The sequence below is a fragment of the Planococcus citri genome, chromosome 4 (genome assembly GCF_950023065.1).
Source record: "Planococcus citri chromosome 4, ihPlaCitr1.1, whole genome shotgun sequence".
Lineage (NCBI taxonomy): Eukaryota > Metazoa > Arthropoda > Insecta > Hemiptera > Pseudococcidae > Planococcus > Planococcus citri.
Window position 1 is genome coordinate 26,393,144 of NC_088680.1, and position 25,640 is coordinate 26,418,783.

At 33.4% G+C, this 25,640-nt stretch overlaps 1 protein-coding gene across 3 annotated transcripts in view; it reads right to left on the bottom strand.

Annotated features, from left to right (window-relative positions):
* The window catches only part of LOC135844510 (uncharacterized), a 38,649-nt gene extending 19,592 nt beyond the window's left edge, over positions 1-19,057 (bottom strand). Inside the window, exon 1 of one of the 3 annotated variants that reach the window (XM_065362731.1) lies at positions 18,835-19,057. The gene's annotated coding sequence lies outside the window, so the exon portion shown is untranslated. Of the gene's footprint in view, positions 1-4,117; positions 5,160-12,841; positions 13,101-18,834 lie in introns of those variants that run through there. The other 2 variants (XM_065362732.1, XM_065362730.1) reach the window with 2 other exon arrangements.
* Positions 19,058-25,640: the final 6,583 nt, after the last annotated feature.

Here is a 25,640-nt window from a genome sequence, read left to right on the forward strand (position 1 = left end):
TTTTCTATTTCGAGAAATGATATTTTTTTTTCACATTCAGATGATGGTAATCCTACACGAGTTTTTTTCCACTTCAAAATTATACCCATTCTGTTGAGATGTATATTTTTACCCATGAGTAGGTATTTTTCAGAGAAAAAAATGTTGAAGTTCTGATTATGACTCTAACCAGTCTATTGAAGAGAACAAGGAGAAAATAGAAACTATTTGAAAGTATCTAGGTAAATTTCAATCTACGAGTAATTTATTTATGTCTCCTTTTCTTACAACTCTTGAGTCGATTTTTCAATTTTTTAATCCACTGTGATTCCAAAATTCTTCAAAACTTTCTCTGGTCCTCAAATTTATGTTAGTAGATACTCTAGCAAGGAGCCTCTCAAAGTTGAAAAAAATCAAGGAAAATGCAATATGTATGCACATCAAAATCGGTGATGAAATTTCCCAAAATTTTCAATTTTTATTCCCATCATAATTCTTTTAAATGCTTAGCTCCCTTTTCAAGAAAAAACTTTTGTCTGCCCTCTTGTATGTACTCACCAAGTTAAAAAAAAAAACAAAAAATGTAAAAAATTGCTGCTCGTAAAATTATTTTGAAAATTTTTCGTTCCTTGACAGAATACTTCGAAATAATCCACTTTTCAGGAAAACTCCCTCCCTTGACCCCCTACACAATGTTGGTCCCTAAAGGTAGAAAAACAAATAAAACAGATTGAGGTCTGCCACGCTCGTTTTCAAATTTTTCAAAAAAAAAAAAGTTTAGTAACCAAAAAAGTTTGCAAAAGCAACCAAAAAGTGACGAAATGCGTGCAAAAAAATATGGAACATTACGAATTGAAATGTTCTGATTTTCAATTTTAAAAAGTTGAACTATCTTGAAACGAAAAATCGAGACTTATTGATAATTTTGTGCAACTTTGGTAAAATGAAACAAGACTAACAATTTCAATAGAAGGAATCGTTTTCCAGCAATTTCTGGTAGAAAATTGAGACTTTTGGTCAATTTTTGGCAAAAAATAAGACTTTGGAATTTTAAGCAAAAGAACGACCATTTTTAAAAAATTTTTTTAAGAAGCAAAGATTTGTCACAATTTTTGGCAAAAAATAAAAGCTGCACTTTTGGGGAATTATTGTTAAAATAGAGATACTTTTTGACAATTTCATTTCTGGCAAATACATACATGAGCAAGGCTTTTGGATAGTGATAATAAAAAAAAAATTTATTTAAAAATTTGACAATTTTTAAAATTTTTTAAAAAATAATTTTTTTGTAATTTTTTTTAAAAAGTGAAATTTTTTACCTGGTACTTTTTGGAAATTTTAGGTACAAAAGCGAGACTTTTTCAGGTACTGAACATCTAAAATTTTTATCAATAAGCAAAATTTTTGGATTTTTTTGCAAAAGATTGAGAATTTTAAAATTTGCACGTCACGTTGACTTTTGAAAATTTGGAAAAAATTCCGATGAATTCCTGACATAACGTCAGACATTGAAAAAGTTTTTATAAAACGACAAATTTTTGACAAACGGAAAAAATTCCGATGAATTCTCGACATTGAGTGAAAGTTATTGAAGTAAGTACCTATTAAAATTGCGTCAAAATAAAAAATAACTCTCTGACGTTTTATCAGACTTTTATTATTATTTGAAATTCTAAACATTGAGTTGACTTTAAGCAAAAAACATATTCATGATTCAAAATTTTCCTTGAAGAGGAGATTTTACACCCATTTTTGGTCAATTTTTCGTGTGAAAAGTGAAACTTTTTGTTTGGAATTTTTTAGGAAAAAAATACGACGACTTTTGAGTAATTTTTTTTTTGGGGGGGGGGGTGAATGAATATTTTCTAGAATTTCTTGGGAAAAGATGACAATTTTTAGTAAGAAACAGGACTATAATATTTAAAATTTTTTTTTTTGCTAATTTTGGCAAAATGGTAGACTACGAGTGTGTCAATTGGCCCTTCTTTTTATTTTTATCGTGAAAAGACACAGTGACGAGCAGAGAGGAAGGGGCGAAGGGACAAGAGAAGGAAAGAGAAACAGAAGGGGTGAAATTCTTGCAGTTTTTTTTTCCTTCTTCAATCTTTTGCATTACCATACAGCAGAGAGTTCACAAGTTCCATTTACTCGTTACAAGGAATAGGGGGGAAGAGAGGGGGGAAATCTGCTTTTACTTATTCTGGACGCTGATTTCATTTTACGAATGCATCAAAATAGCCTACACAGTCCCATAATCGTATACCCCTCCCCGGCCCTTGATATCACTAAGGAACGAAAAAAAAAAAACACGATGAAATCTTTTATCTAATCACATTGGTAATAACTGATAAGTACGTAAATGAAACAACATCATCATTTTGCTGTTAAAATGTATATTTTTAGAAAACGAATCGTGGAAAGATTCCCAATTTTACTAATTAGACCTACATAGGAGAGGGCTGAGAGAGGGAGAATAAAAACTCTTTATTTTTACGCAGGTACTTTCGATGTTGATTTCACTTTGTACATAATATATGCATCTCGAATTAGTAACGTGTATTAACCACAAACGATTACCACTTCATTCCCACACCCTTTCCCCTCCTCAGCCATCATTCAAAAAATCAGAACTGAGAAACTTCAAAATTATTCACCTTTAGAATACGTAAAAAAAAAATTTCATTCGTGAAATCACATTAAGTAAAAAATGAACGAAATTGCATCATCATTTTCCAGGTAAAATCTATTTTTACGAAATGAATCGTGAAAAAATTCCCAATTTTCTTTCCACCGAAGTTGTTTTTCCCCTTCTAAGACACCTTCGAAATATTTCAAACAATTTGACCAATTATTTTTTTCCCCATAAAAATATAATTTTTCGAAAGCCTTATCTACGCGTTTGACAAGGCAAATCTATCCAACTAGCAGTACACTACATTTCCACAGGTAGGTAGTAATATGTAGTAAGTAGGTAATTTTCTTAATCAACAAAAATTTCATTTTTACGACATTTTCTTCGACACGAATATTTAGAGCCAAGCACCTATTTATTTTAACAAAATGGTGGCACGTGCATGCGAACATTTTTCTATAATTACTCATAGGACCTCCTTCAAGGGGACTCCAAAAAACACGTAAGAATTTCACATTTTCGAAAATTTGGATTTCACGAACTTTCTCTTTTCTGGTCGAAATTTTCGTGTGTGAAGAAGAAAAAAAGAACCTTCTCAAAACATCTGCCAACAATGGTACGTTCAAATGCTCGTATTTGGCAACTTTCTCTATTCACAAGCTGACAACCTTATGAAAAACTCGATACATATCTTTCACAATCTCACACACATGATCAACATGAACACCAGAACCCCTACAATGTCGAACAATATGGCCCCTGCAGTATATTCCACGGATCACCTTACACTACATACTCGAATACCTATACCTACTACATTTATAGAGTAGTACAGTAGGTATTATAAGAACCTGAACCAAGACCAAGGCAATGTCAAACGTTATCGTGAGAAACCTCGCGTTTCAAAGTTGGTAGGTATATGTATAAGTACGAGTATAAGGCAAAAGCCATACAATACACCACATAATACCTACTAATAATTTATGGTATTGGTATAGGAATGGGTTCGACCTCGATGCACAAAAACTGCACAATTTGGGCGTATTATACCTACCAGCTTCTGTATACGTATAGTAAGTGAGCAAGTAGTGCACGAGTTTTTACCCCCTCTCTGTGTTTTTCCATTCTTCCTATGTAGTATTGACGAGGCCATGATCACGTGTGTGCTGCAGTAGCTAGGTAGATGGATAGTACAGATAATAATCGAATTAACACGCAGGAAAGTCGAACCCTATAGTGACAGTTGGGTTTGATTCATCGATTCATTATTCACCTTAACACAATAACAGTGAACCTATTTTTAATTCAAGGTTCATCGATGACTACGTGCGACGAAACTGGTTCAATTCTTGGCGAAAAAAAAAACAACCAACCTATCTCTTTATACACATTGAACTATGTGTACGTGAAAACAGCCAACTTGGGCTGGCTTAAATATACTACTAGGTATATACGAGTACGTAATATATGGAAATCGACATCGCTAATAAAGTATCGATCACGTACCTATTGTTCCATTTAGCACACTATAGGACGAATTTTTTCATTTTTTTTCTCTTCGGTATTCGAAAATAACACAGCACCGATCACCAGGCAGATTTTCGCGACAACTACGACGATTCTGATTCAAAAATACACCGAAATAACCTTCGTTGTGTGTCGGACTCGGATTTCGAAGACGGAAACGTTAAACGGTATCGAAAGATCAATGTGAACTGCCTCAGCCTCTGAGAAGAAGGCAGTAAAAAAAACCACACAAACAGCACAGCACAAACAAGGCACAGGCGGCCGCAAAAATTAGATTATTTTCGCGAAAAAAAAATTATTTAAGAAACCAGTTTATGCGTAGCGTGTATCTCGTGCTCGTACAAAATGAACATTGGAGGGAACGAAAGCGAAGCGGTTCATGGTTCAGCTGACTATATGAGTTGCAGTAATGAACGAACGAACGAAACGAACGAGTGAACGAAACCATCAATACATTGTCGTCGAACTCGTAAGAAGAGAGCTCCCGAACATACCGAAAAGAGAACGCCAAATAGAGTGAAGGGGTGATGAAGGGGGCCGAAAGCACACTGGATTGAAGGCGGCGTGACTAGCCAATGAATAACGAATGGTAAACTGGATAATAATTGTTCTTGTTCGTCTCTCTATCCGATCACACACCACATAGACAATCTACGTTGAATGAACTTTCGCGCCAGGAGGCCAGAGGGGGGCAGCTTTCAAAACCCCGAACACCAATTTGGAAGGCAAGAAAGCGAGAAAAAAGAAAACACGCGACGAGAAAGGAAAGGCGTTCGATTGCCACGAAGAAGGGAATAGGGATTACCTGAAAATGGTAAACAGCATCATCATCATCATGATTACCAGGAGAGAGAGACAGAGGGAGAGGCAGGTACGATCTGCTTTGATCTCTGGCTCTGTACCGCATCAGAGCGCAGGGCCAGGGCCAGGTACCGCGAATAAGGCGCAATCACCCGTACGTATGGGTATGAAAAATTATCTCTAATTTCAACCAGTTCGCGAACATTTTATAAACGAGTTCACCGCGACGACGTCGACCGACCAACCAACGAACCGACGTCTATGGAGAGCCGCGAAATGGAAATATACGTAGATATACGATGACGTAGTACGTACTCGTAGTACATACTTGGGAACCTAATTTGAAGAAATGATCTTTCCCTTCTGCCTCCACCCCCGGCCCAGACAACCAACGCGTAAACGATGAGGTGAAAATTTCGACTCATTTGAATATTTACATTTTAGCACACATTGTACGTAGTACGTACATACGTCGCTCGTCGTATAGTCGAGTATATTACCGTATAAAGCTCGCCGATGACGAAATTACTGACTGGCGTTGTTTAAATATGTTATTGATCTCATTGCTGGTATGGTATATGACTTGATTATTATGTATACGCCGGTCGGCGATTATTCTGAGAAATGACTCGTCTCCGCGGCCACCGAATAATTTGCGAATTTAATTACATATTTGACTGGTTCGCCCAATTGAAGCTGAATCAAACGCTATGAACCTCGTGAATGTTTTAGTTAGTCTCAGTCTAAAAAGCGAAAAAAACTCAGGATACAATCTTTTGCTGACTTTAAGGACTGTAGCGACGAGAAGAACCAGTGGCCTGCCGAAGGGGGCGCGGGGTGGTGTTTCACCTCTCTTCCCTCCCCCACACAGGAAAATTTTGGCAAAAAGTTGGAAGACGGGAGATTTGAGAAAAGTTGGGAAAATCAAAGAATTACCAAAAACCGTGGGTTTTTACTTCTTGAATCGTATAAATTTTCAAAAGCTATTATTCTCGCTTCACTCGGGTTTTTATTCCTATTTTTGGAAATATTATAATTTCCTGAAATCTATTGCTAAAATTTTAACATGTTGAAGCCATAAAAATCAACTTTTTGCATCACTTATTTTACTATTCAAATAATCAATTTTCACATATTCTACAGCACAATTTTTCAAAAGTTTCAAGAATAAAAAATTAATTTGAAAAATTCCAGAAACACAACCAAATCAATCAAAAAATTCAAATTTTTGCATAAAAATGTCGTTTTTAAAAATTTTAAATTATTCAACTTTTTTTTTTAACTCTCCCTTCAAAAATTTGTTTGAATCACATCTGCCGAATAAGCAGGGAAATTGATAGAGAGGAGGATCTGAGGTAAAAAGTTGAGAAATTTTTAGTCGAACCCCCCCCCTGGACACATCACTTCGTCACGTCTCTGGGGAGAACGGTTGAATTCAAGTGCTGAAGGCGTTTCATCTTGAAAATTCGTTTCATATTCCAGATCTGTATTATCGAAAACATTACAAGCAGAGCATGTCACACTATTTTTTTTGATTTCTCTGTTTTTAATAAAAATGGGGGGGGGGTCATAGGAAGACTTAGAGAGAATATATCTCGAAAATAAGTCGAAATTCGAAATTGGCATCACCTAAATTACAACAAACGATAAGTATGTTACACGATATTTTTATGGTTTTTCAATTTTGTTCAAAATCTTGGCCCTCCCCTCTACCCCATTCCAGGTTTTAATATTTTGGGAAGAAAACCATACTCATGCATTTACGATTTTTTTTTTTCAGATTTCTAAATGAACCTTAAAAGCTTGTTCACCATGTTAAATGCTGCGTTTCCTATGAAGAAGTTCAATCAACTTTTGAAAATTTTTAGAAAATGTTCCTTTGAGTTTTTTTGAGGTGGTTGTGGGGTGACATGGTCGCATTTAAAAGTTGGACAATTCCGGAGATATCCTGGGGAAAAAACAGTTGACTCCAACTCAAAAAAGCTAAAAAAAAATCAAAATATCAGATTGTATTAACTGGAAACCTTGTCGTTCTCGTAATTACCGAATTCCATACAAAATTTAGCTTTTAAAAAGATTGCGAATCATATACAATATATATAGAGGCCAGTCTCTGACCCCCCCCCCCAATATTTGAGGATATAGCACAACGATTACGAGTTCTACTTAAATTACTTTTCGTAACTGCAAATGAAAAGCTGAAGAAAAATTTGAAAAAAAAGTCTCGATACAACTCTACTTTTTATTCTGAACCCTGCTAAGCTTATGAAAAAAAAGAACAAGAAATAACAAAAAAATGAAATTAGGTATCTGAAATTTCTTATTTGAATACTTTCTCAAGTTCTCTCTGCTAGTTCGAAAGTTTTTCTAGCTTTTAACAGTCATCATTATTATACGTAAATGCAGAACATGATTACAGCAAAATCCGTTCATTTTTATTTTTTTTGGACGAGGGGAGGAGGGTTATCCTGAAAGAAAGGAATTGTCAAACACATATTAAAAAAATTTTGTAGTTGTTTTCAAACGGATGGAAAATTTAAAAAAAAATAAAAAAGATAAAAAAAGTGCCAGTATTTGAATTTGTGAAAATAATTCTAAAAAACGTAAGTAAGTAGTAGGTACAAAATTATTTTGAAAATTTCAAAAATAAATAAATGAATAATTGATTTGTCATATAGAGCCCCTAGCTTAAGCTGCTGTTAATGGCTCTTAAATAAATAAATAAAAAAAAAATTACAATGAAAGAACATTTTTTCAACACAAAAAAAACATAAGAAGAGAAAATTTGAGAAAAAATTTTGAAAAAATGAAAAAATATCACCTGAAAAGTTTTTTTGAATTGCTTTGTAAAAAACGAAAATTTGAATAAACTGGGTAAAAAGTAGAAATTTGTTGATTAGCATAACAAAATAATTCTGAATTTGGATCAATCAATTGGACCAATTTCATAAGTTTCAAATTATTATTCAAAAAATGGAATAAATGAAAAAAAAACGAAAAAACATATAAAAATTTCAAAAATACTCGATCCACTCTTTTGACCAATTTTTCAAAAACCGAAAATCTTAAAATCAGCGGGAGCCCCAAAAAGGCCAAAATCTATTATCTACTGTTCAATTTTGAGAGATCAATTGATCAAATATAAGGCATAAATCAAATTTCAGGTTTTCACCTCAATTTAACCAAATTTTGATCTCTTTCATGAAAAATAAACCAATTGAATTTTCAAAAATTCAACCACAATCGAAAAATGGAGTTCAACGCTTAAAATTTGACTCGGTGGTGTATTTTTGGATACATACTCCTCAGAGTTTTCATTTTAATTCTATTTTTAAATATTTTCATCAATTTAAATATGTAATGTATCTCACTGGCAAGTTGAAAAAACCGAAAATAACAATTTTTCAAAATTCTCCTACCATTTAATTGCGACTAGAAAAACTACGTTTAGGGCTACTCGAATATCATTCCAAACTAAATCAACAAATTCTTACCATTCTTTTCACTGAAATAACTCAAACGTTAATGTTAATGACAATGACGCTCATTGTACATTTACCTACGTATCTAGCATTTAAGCACTCGTACTTACGAGTACTATTTTTAATAAGAAATTATTCGCAAAAGGTGTCATCGTTTAGTTGGTTATTACGAGCCATATCCAGTATTAAATTGATGACGGTGTTTTCGGGCGTTTAATGACGCCAATGAGAGGATTTACTTTACACACATACTCGTACACTATACAGCACCTATCTGCATGACTGTATGTATTTATTACAACGACTATTTTTATATCCAGGCCAATTTGGATATGTATTTCGACGTAATACTACATAGTACATAGAACATATCAACTGGTTTTCTGCGTTTTAGAATTACCCACGAATTACTCGTACATTTATATTATGTACAATATACATTTTTACATACTTACTAGAAATTATGTTTCGCAGAAATTTGCCAACGAACTCTGGGTATACGTGTAAGTTTATTATGTTAATACGTGAGAAATGTTCATATAGGTATTGAAGAAATGATGATTTTATCCATAGGTACGTATGAGTATTTTGTAACAAAATGTATCTAAATAATCCTCGTGTAAACTCAAAACGAATTATCATGGAATTGATATTATGTAGGAGGATACACCATAAACAGCTCGCATAAAAACGATGTAGGTAATGCCAATAGGAGATCGACCGGGAAATTGAACGACAGGTCAATGTACTTTTACATCACAGAACGGAAAATTTATCGCAATTTGCACCCAATGTTTTTTAGGACAGCTAAATATAGTGTTTTTGAATGAAAAGAATATGATGTCAGTATGATGCTTTTTAGTGTAGGAAAAATTCTATAATTTTTTAATAGGTAGGTAAGTATCATCAGTTTTTCAAAATAATATTATTTTTGGCCAAACCAAATCTCTTTCAACTTTCTTTACCGATTTCTATCATTTTTTAATTTTTAATTTTTGTTTTTAAATTCTTAACAAAAAAAGCTATAGACACATATTCTCATATTTCAATCAAATAACGTTGAAAATTTACAGGGTCAAATTTTTAAAATAGGTAGATAGATAGGTATTGAATTTCAATTTTTCCCATTTTTTTTCAAGTGTTTTGGTCTTTTTTTGGGTAAAATGCATCAATTTTTCAACTCACTTTTTTGAATAGTTGAGCATATTTTTATTCAAAATTTTTCATCATTTTTTGTCTTTCTTGCAGCATTAAAAGAATAACTTAAAAAGCTTCACATTTTTAATCAGACAGATTTTATACAAAATTTGGTTTCTTTTTTAATTTTTTTTTTTTTTTTTTCGGTGAAATTATCATATTTATCTCAAGGGAAATTTTCGTTTTCTCTCGTCTAAAAGGTTGAAAAATTTAAAAATGACAAAATTTAAAGTAAAAAAAAATTTGAAATAAAAAAGGAAAAATTATAAAAATTTTCAAAAAAATTTTCAACTAATGAGATAAAGTAGTTTTGCAGTCATAAAATATCAGAACAAAACATTGGATACCTATTTTGTATTCAAAAATTGAAACAAATCAGAAAAAAGTAATGAAAAAATTTAAATACTTGTCTTGTACTAAACTAAGAAAAAAAAAAAAAAAACATTAAACACGTGATATTTTGTTAAAAATTGAAGCACTCTACACCACCAAAATATGGTAAACATGTCAAATAAAAGACATTTTTGGATATTTTGAATTGAAAAATCATTACTCATAACTACCTACTTAAGTATACTGAAAAAGAATGTGGAATAAGAGCAGAATTTATCAACCTCTATTTCCAACATGAAAATATAGAAGTCAACTAAACAATGTTTTAGCTTCAATTTTTGCCATAAATTTAGATATCAGTACCTAATTTATCTAAAAACCAATTCTACATTAATTTCAATTTTCAATTTTACTGATTTTCAGTCAATTTTGTAGGTAATTTTGTAAATAATTTCATGCAATTTTTACATCAATTGAACTTTTACCAATAAGTATCCAAGCAATTTTTTTACAATCATTTTTGGAATTTTTCTTATCTGTATTACAATTTAGATTATGTATTTATGGTATATTTTTCGAGATTTAAAGCTACTTGAGCAATATTTTTTACAAAATTATGGCACTACGTTATCAATTTTTCACTGACCTATCTCAACAGTAATTTATGCGTACCTCTACCTACGTTAGTTTTGTTATTTCGTAGATTTCAACTTTTAGGCAATTTGCTGAAAATTTGACGCAATTTCGCAACATTTCACAATAAAATTATAACAATTTGAACGATTTCTATCAAGGAATCTTTAACGACCCGTCATCTTCGATCATGGTTGAAATTTGGGTTTCTGAAAAAGTACGTTATTTGGGCCTTACTTAGAACCAAATTTTGAGCAGCCAAACTTGATTTTTCAATTTTTGGTGAATTTTAGAAAATGTCGTTTTTTTTTCAATTCTGACATTTTTAACTCATAAAAAATAGCCTACATTTTTCGATCCTTTACCTCAGATTATAAAATTCACCAGCCCTGATCAATTTTCATTGGTGAATTTGGGACCGGTTTGAATTTTCAGCTGCTGAAATTGATTACAATGCCTTCCGACGCTATTTGAAATTCCTAAAGAAAATTCAACTTCAATTAACTGGAGGCCCCAACGCCCCATATTAGCTCGGAAATGATGGCAAATCATGCAATCGAATATCGAATGTGCGATAATCGATCAAAACAGCGCAAAATACCGAAAAGCCTGAAATTTCGGCGTTCAAACTTCCTATATTAAAAATTACTTTCTGTACCTCACAAATTGAAATCGTAAGTTTTCCAAGTCAATTCGACAAAGAAGTGGTAAGGGGGGGGTCAGAGATTTTATTGAAAATTTTCCTGTGGAAAGACCTTCCAAAAAGGATGACCAATGACCAATGGCGCAAATCGCAGCCCTCTAGCCCTTTTTTAAAGGCTGCTAGGGGTTGCCAAAGTTTTCAGTGAGCTTAAAATATCATCCATTTCACCATGTGGATTACTCGATAACCGCGATATCTATAAAAATGGAATTTTTTCCAATGGCTGGGGGTTTTGAAAGACTTTTTGGTGATATCATAAAAATCAGTGTTGCCACTTTTTTTCATACGAAAAATTAGCTCGAAGTTTCAAAACGTAGTTTTCATATCGTTCCGAACCTCAAAAATTCTGAAAAAAATATATTACAGACAACTTTTCATGCTAAACAACATATTAAAAAATTGGGATGGGATTATTTCGTAAAGTCGATTTAAAAAATTGAAAGTTTGCAAAAAAATGCGATTTTTTGATTTAAAACATGAAAAAAAGTTTTGGTCGGTGAAGTTGACCCATTTGACCCTTATTTTTACGTATTCGTTGAAAAAGTTGAAAAAAACCCCCTTTCACTCGATGAAATGAACTCATCGCAAAAAAATCGAAATTCGAAAAGATTCAAAAAATAAACGAATTTTAATATTTTTGCTATGAGTGTAATTTTCATCAACTTTTGTCATGAATGTACGTCAGAAATGGGCAAAATAAGACAACTGAATAAATTCAAACTTTTTTTGTTGTTTGGAATTGAAAATTGAATTTTTCCGAATTTTGATTTCTTTGTGATGAGTTCATTTCATCGATTAATTTTTGTTTTGTTTTTAACACCCCATTCCAAAATTTGTTCGAACCACATCTGATAAATTAGCAGGGAAAATCCGGGGGAGGGGGAGTATCCGGGGTAAAAAGTTGTGAAAATCTGGCAAAAAAAGTTGAGAAATTCTCAGTCGGACCCTTCCTCTCCCCCTTCCCTACGACTCATCACTTTGTCGCGCCTCTGAAGATTCCAGATTGATTCGAAATTCATCGTAATCGATCGTGGGTCAACTTCAGTACTTATTCGTTGAATTTTTCAAGTTTTTATTTCAATATTTTATTATTATTTTTCAGTCTTTAAGAATTAATAAAACCTGCCAAAATGGTAATTTCCACCATTTCCAAAAATTCAAAAACCATCTTCTTCAGTTCAAAATCTGACTCTATGCTCAATTTAGCTCACATGAATGATGAATCACGATCTTTCATTGAACCAACATTTCATCCCAAATTGCATCACCAGCTTGTAGAATTGGCAAAATTCAACGCAGAAAACTAAAAATAACCCCTTCCTATAAACTCGCATCACCTCATCACAATTTTCTAAAAATTTCTAACTCTAACCACCAACCACACTATAAAAAACTAATTAAGCGTAACATATGCACATGCACAAGTACCATGCATACAATATACATACATAATAACGCTAATAAACTCGTATAATGGCGAATTATTTCCCATAATAGGCGATAGGTAGGTACCTATATGTATAATTAAAATGCACATGGTCTCAAACATTTTACCTGTACACTATTCGATGGAAAACCCATAAAATCTCTTCTTCCAACGAAGGTAAAAACTCGAGTAAGTTGTACTATTCACCAACACTATTGGTAGTATAGTTCATAGAAAGAAACCAAACACGAATAATATAAATCCCATAACACAGCACAACAAAAGTACATATCCCAAAGCGCACATTAGACACCATGAACCATACGAGCACACTACACGCTTTCCACTGTTCTGTTCTCTTCAAGAGAACCGCCACAAACCCATTACTCGTTCGGTGATCCAATAACAATGCACATCGTGACCGCACTTTAATACATAACAAGGCACAAGGCACAGGCATATACTATACACTTATACACACAGGATGACATCCGCGTACAAAATACCAACCTCGTACAATTATCTAACTATGTACATCGGAATATTTAAATTTCAATACACCAGCCTAGCTAGGAGCCAGCAAGAGAGAGCATTTCTATACACCAACCAACCAACTACTTGAACTACTCGAATGAATTTCAAATTTACAAGAAAAATAAACCTCTATACTTACTTACTAGGTACTTATATTTAAAACGTGTCGTTTTAATAAAACTCACGCTGGGGGGCGGGGGGAGGGGGAGGCCTAGCATATACTCGACGTGATATCAGCATCTGACATAATTCTTTATTGTTCTAACGCCATCCATTATTAAGGTTTCGTTTCTATCTCTCTCTCTCTCTCTAATGCCCACATAATCTTTATATATACCTTTCTCTATTTTTGATACGTATACAAATGATAGTCTTTCCCCATCACCCTCTCTCACTCTTATAAACGCTAACTGCCGCCAAATAAATATACGTATACGCAGGTACTAACTGTATTATTAATTATGCAGGTATGAATTTAGCCGAAAATACATCGTCGATTCGTCGATGGCTCGTCCTAAAATAAACGCCGTTTGTTTTTACCTCTCTATAAAATGGCACAAGTGTTGTTTTCTTTTTACCTCTTTTTTTTTTTACTTCAATAACTCCATATAAATATCCACGTACCTATGTACAATGTACAATGTACAAACATACGCAATATGTGTCGTATGTATATTTTTAGGTACTCCAAAACACCTAAATACCACCCTCCCTTCCCCTCCCCTTCTATACCTCATACCTGTACCATAATCCACTCGTAGTAGGTAACTCGAAATACACATTGATATACGTCGATGGAAATTATTGACAACAACCAAAAAAAAAAATATATAGATATCTTTATTAAACCAACGTATACGGTTTTATTAATAAAGTATGATTCACTGATAATGATTTCACGTATATGTATGAAAATAAAGAATCAAGATAATATTAATATGTCGTATAGTACTGTCCTCCCTGTCCTATCTGCCTCTGTCTATCGCTGCAATGTTAACCACGACCGGTCAATTTAGTCACTGGGAATTTTCCCCGCCATCATCAACATGTCGTGTTGTGTTAGCAGATTATGTCGTCTGGAATAACGGATGTTGAGAAATTTGATGATGAGTTGATTTGTTCTGAAAATATGCATCGTTCGATGTATAGAGTAGAGAGACAATATCGCGCTGCCGTGTTTGATATTTAATTGGAGAAAGTTTCGATGGAAAGAAGACCAGAAAAGAGGGGTTGTGATTAAGAGGGAAAATACCCAGTGATTATTATCGAGTGTCTATGGTAAGCTAGATAATGATACGATAGTAATGAAATGAATCATTATTACATTTAATTCGAAAAATAGTAAATGAGCTCTCAATTGATAGAGATGATTATTTTTTATCACGGATTCGTTGTTTCCTATCACTGTTGCATCTTCATTCATCATATCCGGTAATTGAACCCATCGTGAATCATATTGGATACAAAGAATCGTGTAAAAACACTGATAACTTTGTAAGAACGAAAAATAAAAATTAAACAAATCGACACAAAGTCAAAAACATTATGTGTACGAGGCACAAAAAACGAGGAGAATTTTCCTTACAGGTGTGCCAAACGAACAGCACATCTCCCCCTCCCCACCAGTCAGAAAAATTTTGGAAAAAAATTGAGAATTTTTGGGATACCTAATTTGGGTGAGTTGGAAAAAGTTGGGAAACTTGGGAATAGTTGGAAAGAATTTGCGAGTAAGAAAAATCAAAGAATTACTAAAATCCATGGGTTTTTACTTATTGAATTACGAATTTTTAAAAGCTTTCAACTTCCCTTTTCCCTTTCAGTTCTCAGACCAAAGTTGGAGAGCAGAAAAATCAAATCGAATTCTTACATAAAAAATGATGTTGTATGTACTTGAAATTTTCCAAAATAATGTCTCTTCATTCCAGTCAAAACTGCCAGAAAGTTCCAACTTTTGCTAAAATATCAAAAAAAAATCCTATTTTTTTATTGCGAATTTTTGGGAGCTTTTGTCCTCTCTTCGCTTGCGTTTCGAATTTAATTTTTTCACAATTTTCGCCCTCGCTTTACTCGGACAAATATTCATTATGCTGCTCAATTTTTCAACAATTTTCAAGAATAGAAAAATTGACTTGAGAAATTTTGGAAACGTAACCAAATCAATAGAAAAATTCAGACTTTTCGTATAAAATAATCATTTTTGAAAAAAAAAAATTAAAACTATTCACATTATCGTTTCCAACTTTTCCGTTCCAAAATTTGTTCGAAGCTCATCTGGAATTGGCTGGAAAAATCTGTGGTGGAGGGAGGAGGGAGGGGGTGGGGGTGCGAGATAAAAAGTTAGGAAAATCTGGCGAAATAAGAAGAGAAAATTTTAGTCTCGCCCTTCCCCTCCCCTACAACACATCACTTCGTCACGTCTCTGATTTTCCCCCCAGATTCGAGTAAATACCTATCACAAATAGGTAGGTACTTGTATTTCAAAGAAATCTACGTAAGTATTTCTACCTATGCAACCATACTTCTGTATACGTTGTTTGTTATGAAGAACTTTCACGTATTACATACATACATATTATATTATGTATTTGGAAATAAAAGGAAAAAATTTAGCGTAGGTATATTATTCCCAGAATGACGATTTTCGTCATTGAATAAAAATAACGCACGATGATGAGGTATATTTACCTGCTATACCTCTACCTACGGCATCTAACTTGAAATCATGAATAATAATGAATTCACACTGCACACTGCACAGGTGGCAATTAAGTGTAAAATTAGCGAACGAGCAAAAAAATTAATGAAACGGAAAGACTGATGACGTGGTAAAAACGGAATAAATGTAGTAACGTAACGTAGTGCGAACGTGAAATCGGTTTTTGGAATTTTTTCACTTTTCCAGGGGTTTTTAGGAAGGTGGGGGTGTTTTTATTCATATAGGTAACAGTAAAGTTTCTTTTTGCAGTATGTTTTGTTTCCACCCTCCAAAAATGATGATGGCGTTGATGAGAAAAAAAATCTTTGAAGATTTTAGACGCCCCCCCCCCACTTCAAATTCAGAAAAACCAAAAAAATGAAATGAAAACTTTTTAAATTTTTTGGACGAGTAGGCTTTTGTTGGGAAAAATTATAATTTGGTTTTTGTCGTTAATTTTTTGTGTTTCTACTACCTATTGCAATATTAATGTCAAAAATGTCAAAAAAATCGTGGAAAGGTGCCAAACAATTGGTCAAGAATGAAATCAAAATTAAAAAAAAGAATTAACGAAAATTACAAAATGTATACGAAATCACCCTAAAAAATCATTAAAAATCACTGAAAAGTGAAAACCAATTTCAATAAAATTGAGAAAAATTCGGCGAAAATTTCTTAAAACATTGTTAAAATTTGTTATGGTAAAAAAAAAACAATTGAAAACAGTTGAAAGTTGAAGGAACATTGCGAATTTTGGGCGAAATATCATGAAAAAAACCTCTTACAAATTTTAATACTGTAATTCATGAATTAATATTATACGATGAACCTCATAAAATTTTTCAAAAACAACAGGTTTTATTAAAAAAACGCGAAATTAGCCAAAATTGGAGCAGAATAACTCAAAAATGTCTAAAATAATACGTATTTAAAAAGAAAAAAAGAAAAACTTTACAATTTCAAAAAATTAAATTTTTACACATTTTTTTCAAAAAATTTATGAAATATTATCAAACGCAATAAAATTTTATAAAAACCACATAAAGTGCCAGAAAAAAGTAAAAAAATCACAAATAAAATAAAAATATCAAAAACTAGTCCCTAATAAAATTTCAGCACAATTTAGGCAACTCTTGGGAACAAATTGGCTAAAAATTTATGTAATCTCAATAATCAAGCAAAATGTCAAAAAATATGGTCGCAATACCTATCGAAATTTTTTTTAAAAAAGTAGGTAGGTACCTAATTACCTGTGGCTATATAAATATAAAATATCATAAAAAAACTGTTGAATCAGCTTGAAAACTACTAAAGGAAAATTGAAAAATAATATTTGAAAAATTTGACAGGAATTTGCTGAAACGACAGAGACAGATTTTTAGGTTGCGTTGAGCATCCTCAAATTAGCAAGAGACTCATTAAGTTTCAGCTGAAATAATTAATTTTTACTAATTACTTTGAATAAGAGGATTAGAATACAGCGCAAAAGCCAAAATTTCAACGTGAAGGGACCCTATGTAACTAGATCAGTAGAAAATAGAAAATAGTAAGCTTTGGCTTTAGGGGGTGAAAATTACATCGAGAAAAAATGTTCATCAATATCATAATTTTAAAGTTTTACATACCTATGCACTTTTAGAATTTGAAAAAAGTAAAAAAAAACACTCATTTTCTATATTAAGTACATTGGTAGGTACCTACCACATATTGCTCTCACCTTCTAAAATTGGTAAATTTATTTTAAAATTCTCACCCCTCCCCCCTCATTAAAAAAATATGGTGCTGGGAGGCCTCGCAGCTGAAAAAAAATCAAAAAATGGTACCTAATAAAAAATTTGTTTGAAAATTTTCTATTTCTGAGACTGAATTTTTTAAAATAAATGATCGTTTTTTTAAAAAGCTCAACTCGATCTTCTAAGCAATATCGCCCCCCCCCCTGTACAGAGTCCTCCAAAAATGGAAAAAAATAAAATGAATGTTAAGAAATTTTTTTTAATTCTTAATTTCTGAGTTAGAATTCATTAAATTAACCCCCTTTCCAAGAGAAAACTTTCTACGATTTTCCAAGCAATATCGATTCCACTGTACAGACTACAGAGCCCCTCAAAGATAAAAAAAATTGATGAACAATTCTCAAAAAAAAAAAATTCTGAGTCAGACTGTCGAATGTCTGTGATAATTTTCGTTTCCACGAAAAACACCACTCGATCTGAAGTGGGGGAGAGTTTTACTTGAAAAAGAGATTATTCAGAAGAGTTCTGTAACAGATTTCTTTCAATTTCGAGGGCTTTTTGAAGTTCGAGGATCACTATTTTTTTGGCGTTGACGAGAAATCGAAAATTATTTTGAAAAACTTTCACTGGACCCTCTTCAATTTTTTTTTCTTTTTTTTTTTAAATTCAATATTGCTAAAGGACTTTTTACAAGGGGACCAAAATTGTTCAGGTGATTGAGAGTAGTTTTTTTTTCAAAGGAGAAATAAACGTATTTAAAAGAATTATGATGTAAGCATAAAATTGAGAATTCTCAATAAAAATTTGTTTATTACATTTCCCCCCCTTTTTTTAAGACTAAGGGACGCTCTCAGCCACACTCAATTTTCAGTTGAGGAAGAGGGTGATGAAATTTCTGTGGATTTTTCTTCATAGAAACCTACAACGTAGATGAGGACAAAAAAAAATCGGTTCAACTTCTCACAAATCAACTTTTTGTTTACTTTTTTTACTCCCTCCCCCTCTCCGCACCACTCTCATAAAAATTGGGACAGGTGATTCGTCCGATGAAGATGTTTACAAATACCGTGAATGAAAGGGGGGGGGAGGTAAAACAAAAACGACAAAATTTGATCTATATAAATTCTAAATAAAAATACTCTTGATATGAACTACTCACCTCCTCAGTCTCAAAATTCGGCTCGGCACAAACTTCTACTCACAATACCTATTCAAAATCGTCACAAATTTGCACACGTGCACTCGCGACAAAAACAACGAATCGAACGCGACCAAAAACAAAACCATAGAACGAAGCACCAATGAGTACGTACTCGTAATTTGCACAGACGACTTAACACCTTCACTACACCTTTCGAAACTAAACCAATGATAGAGAATAAAAAAATAAAAAACCTCTCGCGATGTACAGTTCAGTTATCTTTATCGATACCGAACAAGTGTTTGGTGATTGGTGTGTGTGTGAATGTGTAAAGACAGGTAAACCGATTAACAAACGTTATCGCCCAGCTACACGCTACATCTTTTTATGTTCCGGTCCGGCTTTAATACTTTGGTAAATTAATGCCTCTCTCTCTTATTGTTCCTGGGTCTCTCAGTCTCTGTCGACTCTCCATGCATAGATATATTATACGTACGCGGGTATGGGTATGTAAAGCCAAAGGTGTAGGTATAAGGTACGCCACGCTGCTGGAGGATTGTGAGCAGAGCAGAGTGCCTCTGCGGAGAGTACAACGTACCTGCCTAAACACAATGCGATAAAAAAGAGAACATAAACCGTGTGCTCTCTTTGTGTTCTCGTCCTCTTTTATTATTATGATTGCCTATTCTGTAGGTGGGTTAGCATTTCCAACTTATCTGGCATCTAATCGCGTTGTTTTAGACTGCCAATTTATTTCTCTCTACATATACTACGTGTATATTCGGTAGGTCTGGGCTAGGCTAGGTAAGGTAAGGTAAGGTACACTGTACTCATTACTGTGGCTCTGGCTTGATATCCAGATCCACATGTACAAATGTATGTAAACTCATACATCATTCAGATGGGGAAGAGGTAGGTAGGTCTCACACATAAAGGTAGGTACACTTGATCTGCGAACCCATTACAGATACACGTTAGCACGACGACGGTATATAAAAATACAGCAGGTGGTTGTACGATTACTCGTAGGTAAGTATATAAAACCAGAGATCTAAGAGAACTGTATTGAGCATGGTGAGCATGAGCATTCTGTGAAGAGCACAAGGTCGCGGTGTTAATTTTACCCCCAAGGTTATGTACACAATCATATGTATCTTCCACAGGTGAAAACTATTACCAATTACTACGTCGTTTCATGTACCCTGCGCATGCTCTATCCTCCTATCCCATCCTATCCCATCGATAAGGTATTCTATTTCTAGTACATACACATAAATGGCGACAATGTTTTCACAGTCTGAAATCTCGTTAGAGCTAAAATATCCATAAATTTTTCATCCGCGAGTAGATAAATTTTCGCGCAAAGCGACCGCCAGTCACGAAGTCCGAATACCTGCGCGGACATCCCACATGTGGTTTGGGTGCATTGTACTATGAGTCATCATCGCGTACCTCTATACCTTGCTTTTCGATGGAACAGACAAAAATATTACGTTATGTTATGCCGCCTAAATCGCCACCATCCGCATAGCATCTCATATGAGCGATTCGTTCAGTTCGTTTTATTGCCCAAATAAATACCTAATATGTCTACCTGAGAAGAGAAAGTATTGGGATAGGTGTCATAGGTCTGTAAAGACAGATCTGAGAATTGGACACGTTAATCGAGTATATTGTGCTAGGGTCATTTGTTGTAGGTGCTGAATAAGAATGGATTTCCTTTCGACGAGAAAAATCGTACATATCTTTACAAATTGCCTAGTTTCACAGTGATGACTGATGGAATTCTATAGAGCCAGATTATATACAGGGTGTCCCATTAAAGGTAGGAAATACTTGAGATTTGGCGATCAATTTACACAGTGACGAAAACTAAAATATAACTGAGGCTGGCGTTGGTGAATCTGTAATCAAGAAGTCACTCAACCATCGAAAATATTTTTCAAGGGTCATGGGGACATTCTGCTGATTACTTCACTAACCATTTGCCATAATGTTGACAAATAAAACCTGTACCTATGGTGACTCTTTGGTGACAGATTTGCCAAACTAGTCACCAAGTACAAAATCAATTTAGTACTCGTGGTCACTGCTCGGTTAATCCGTAACCAAGAAGTCACCAAACCATCGAACATATTTTCCAAGGCCCATAGGGAGATTCTTACTTCACCAACCATTTGCCAAAAGGTCGACAAAAACTTGTGTGGTGACTCTTTGGTGACAAATTCGCCAACCAAGTCACCAAGTAGAAAATCGATTGCTGATCGATTATTACGATTAACAATGAGAAAAAACATGGATAAACATGTTGCCTACCTGTAAACTTGAAGGGACGAGCAGTCAATGAGAAAAATGTTTATCATGGAAATATTGGAAATGAATGATAAGAGCACGATCGTCAAAAATTACGTCAATTATTTGAACATTTATGGGGAAGAAGGAGGGGAGAGGGTGGGTCTAGAAATTGAATTCAAAATTTAAGAATTTGAAATCAGCATCACCCCTTGGAAAACTCGACAACGAATGGTACAAACGAGTTTCTCAATTTTTTGAAATTTGGAGACTGGGATACAGTGGTCCATAATATCAGAAAAAGAAGTTTGAAAAATCCGACGAACCATAGGATAAACTATTTTTTTTGACAATTGGAGTTAGCAGTGCCTCAGAAAATTTGATAAATCACAGGTTAAAGGAATTTTTCAGTTGCCAGCACCAGGAGATTTGAATCAAAAAATCAAGTTGAAATTGGGAATCAGCACCTCAAAACAGATAACGATTTTTTTCAATTTTATGAAATTAGAAGGTCTTATTATGAGGTTTAGGTGCTCGCATGGAAAAAATAAGTTGAAGTATTAGAAATTAGACTCCCTGAAAATCGAAACCAACAAATCACGGATCGAACCCAATTTTTTGAAAATAGGGGGGGGGGGGGGGTATTTTGAAACTTAGGACACTCAAATCGAAAAATGAGTTGAAATTCGAAACTAGAACTTCACAAAATTCAATAGGTAGATTAATAACAGATCTTACAGATCACAGTGATTTTTCAGTTTTTTCAACAATCTGAAGCCTTATTGTTAGGATCAGGACTCGGTGACTCGAATTAAAAATTAAATTTAAATTTAAATTTAAAATCAGCACCTTGGAAAACCCAACTAATCATTGTTCATATACGATTTGTTCAACTGAATGAAATTAAGGAACTTATTGTGGGACCCCCATAGGACTATTCGTAATGTCAAACGAGTAAATTAAAATTCGAAAACAGTTTCATCAAAAATACACATGATAATCGATATAGGTACCACACTATTTTGATTCCCCCCCCCCCCCCCATTTGACTGAAATTGAAAGGAGGAGACGTACTCATGGCAGGTATCAAAATTCGAGAAAAACAATGTGTTCAAAGATTAACTCTGTAGGCTCCTTCTTCATTCTTCCGAGGGAAGGTCACAGATCAAGTGGTTATGATTCTTCAACTAATGAACTTACGATCAGCAGGTCCAGAACCAGGAGGAATCCAATCAAAATTTTGAGCAAAATCAAGAGTCCCAAGCTCCCAAATTGTTCGTTTTGAGATGAAATGTATCACATGGTAGCTAGTCCACATGTTAGGTTTCAAAAATGAAAAATAATTCAATAAAGGAGGTAGAGATTTTTAATTAAGTAACAAAATATACTTTTGAAAAAAATATCTCCAAAAAAATTTTAATTTTTTCTCTAGCAAAGCATTCATCTTTTTCTACGAAGATTGTTTTTGAGATATTTTGAGCAAATTAAAAACATTAAAAATGAATTTATTACCTATTTTTGATAAAAAATTTGAAATTTTTTTCTATCAACTTGAGCACTTTTTAGTTTTTAAAATTAGGTTTTGCTTGTTCAGATCCATGGGTATATTTTATTTTATTTTATTTTTTTTCAATTGATTTTTTTTCAGAAGCAGGAAAATTAACAAAAATTGACCAGGGTCTCCAAAACTGCTTAAAACTACCACCAAAATTGATTCAGGAGGTGAAAAATAGGGAATGAATTCAAGTTCAGCTTTTCAAGTTGATGCTCTCAAAAGCGAAACATTTTTTTTTTCAAAAACAATCACTGGAGAAAATTTTGGACTTGAATTATTGACAAAAACGGATTATAAAAATTTGCGCCTGAGCCGATCAAGTTTAAAAATTTTATTTTTTTTCAAGAGCATTCGTTTGCAAAAATGTTGGATTTGAACCACAGAACCAGATTTTAAAATTTGTGCTTTAATCGATCAGAGGGATCACAATCGCGCTAAATCCGAGTTTATAGTGACTCAGATTCATTTTGGTACTTCTTACCTGCAACAATTTTTCAAAAACTGTAAAATCCCAAAACTCGCAGAGACTCTAGAGTGGCTCGAAACCACTACCAAATGGTTCAGAAGGTCAAAATATGGTATCTGTAACTCACATTTCAGCATTCTACCTCAATTTGATCAAATTTTGATTTTTTTCATGGGAAATAGGCTTACTTAGAACTTTTAAAAATTTGGTCTCGAGCCCTGGTGGTGTACTTTCAGATGTTTTTTCAAATTTTTGTAGCCTGACTTAAATTTTTTTTTTGTAGGTTGGGGCATCCTTTCTAAGATAAAAAAAATAATTTTATCAAAGTCCAACAAAAAAAAACAAATAAACGAACTATAATATGCTCTGTTTTGAAGCACAATGTGAGCGCGGCTTGATAATTTTTTCAACAATTAATAACTTGTGACAACAATATCAGAATTTCAAGGCATCTCATTGGTTAATTGGTAGGTGTTTGTTTGCATAAAAAAAGAGCAGAGTATTAGTAGGTACTTGAAATCATTTTTATGACTTCAATTTGAAATAAATAATCATAAAATATTCTTGTCGGTACTCGTGCACTTTATTGATAACTTCACTCAAATCACTTCAATTTTCTCGCCAACAGAAAGAATTTCTATCAAATACTACTTATTAATTCATCATAGGGCCTTTTCAGCTCATATATGGAAAAATCTACAAAAATCAGTAGGTATTGAAAAATAGATTAAGAATTTTTTTTTGTTTCTCGTTCATCTGATACCTAATTACCTACACTTCAACTCAACCTACCCAACCACATCGAAATCAATGCATCGAATACGTTTTCGATGGAACACCCTATAGTTTTACTCGACTATTATTACAAATCCGACAGATCTATTCAATGTGAAAATTTCATTCGAATTAGGTCGGATATTGTGAATAATGCACCTCATCGAGTTGCATCACGATGACTAAGCGGAAATTAATACGTTTTAATGTTTCAACTTTCAGAAAAAAAATAGAGGAGTAAAAACACGCGATAAATTTAAATATAAATACGTCTTTCCATTCACATGCTAAATAACCCATTATACTAAATGTACCTATAGATTCACGTGTACTTACTGTAACGATAATTGCTGAGCTGGAACGCGAAATGGGAACTGGAAACCATCATACCATAGTGTAATTTAAACTAGCTGTGATTTTGGACGAGTACTTTTCTTGCGAGTGGACTTTTTGGAAGCGCGATCCTTGCGACGACCTGGAATAAAACCATTCGCAAAAAATATTAGTATACCTACTTGTAGTTGAATAGGAGCATGAGGTGAAAATAATCCTAGGATACCAACTAATAGACTACCTATAGAAAATAATTGAGGTATAAAATAAAATCTGTCAACTGTACTGTCTTCATCATGATTATATTTTCAATTTCAGAAACCCTCAGAATTAAAAAGAGAAAGGAGGGGAACATCTCGACAAAACATGCTTCCAACATTAAAAATAAATAAATAATAGGTATACCTATCTATAATAATAAAATTTCAATAACTAAAGAATTGAGCAGTGAGAAAATCAACCCCCTCACCTTCTCCTGCCTATTCTTAGAAAAATCTTCACTAAAAGCTAAAACCAACAAAACCTCGACCATTCGACTTCCATGCACATTGCACACTCTCTTTCGAGAATAATTTCACATTTCTTCGTAATATTAAATTTCATCTTTGCAATTCAAATATGAATCATTAACTAGAAATTCGGCAAATCATTCGAATAAAACTTGTCTCGCAACGTCACATTGTATACAGAGCCAGACTCAAAATACTTTAATATCGCAGGTATACAGAATCGACATGTACTCATTGTAGGTACCTACCCACAAATGAAGGAAGGCACACAGGTAGAGGTAGGTACTTAATCTCAAGTTGGAATCTCGATTCATTACCTGGGTCGATATTACGAATATAAAATGGCAACAAAATCGTGACATTGAATCATCTCTCAATGATTAATACATTTCACACGATCGAGCCAGAGAAATCAGATTGATATGATTAGTTGTTCCGTGGTTTAAATACCTTCAAAGTAATTTAAAAAACGACACACTATCTTATGGACTTTCTCACGAGGACAAACCGATGCTAAGAATTGGAAAAACTCTCTCACGATGACTGATTAATGCAAAATAATACCGGTAAATAATTCTTTTATATGTGCGTCATTAATCAAAGATCAAAAATTCAACTTATTTTTACCTCAAAAAGACAAAAAAGACGGTCTTCTTAATCCTAAGGTAGGTACAACTGAGTTAGTCTACTACTATTTTTTAGGAGTTAACTTGAGATAAATTAAAATCTGCTCGAAACAGCTTCCAAAATCATCTTCTCGAGATGATCCTGAAAAGAATTAAACAACTTTTGGAATACTTTCTATATTACAAGATATATGAGTGGGAATCCCGTTAATTTTTTTATTTATTCTACTTGAAACTATTCTATAATTGGGTAGGTAGTATTAGATTAC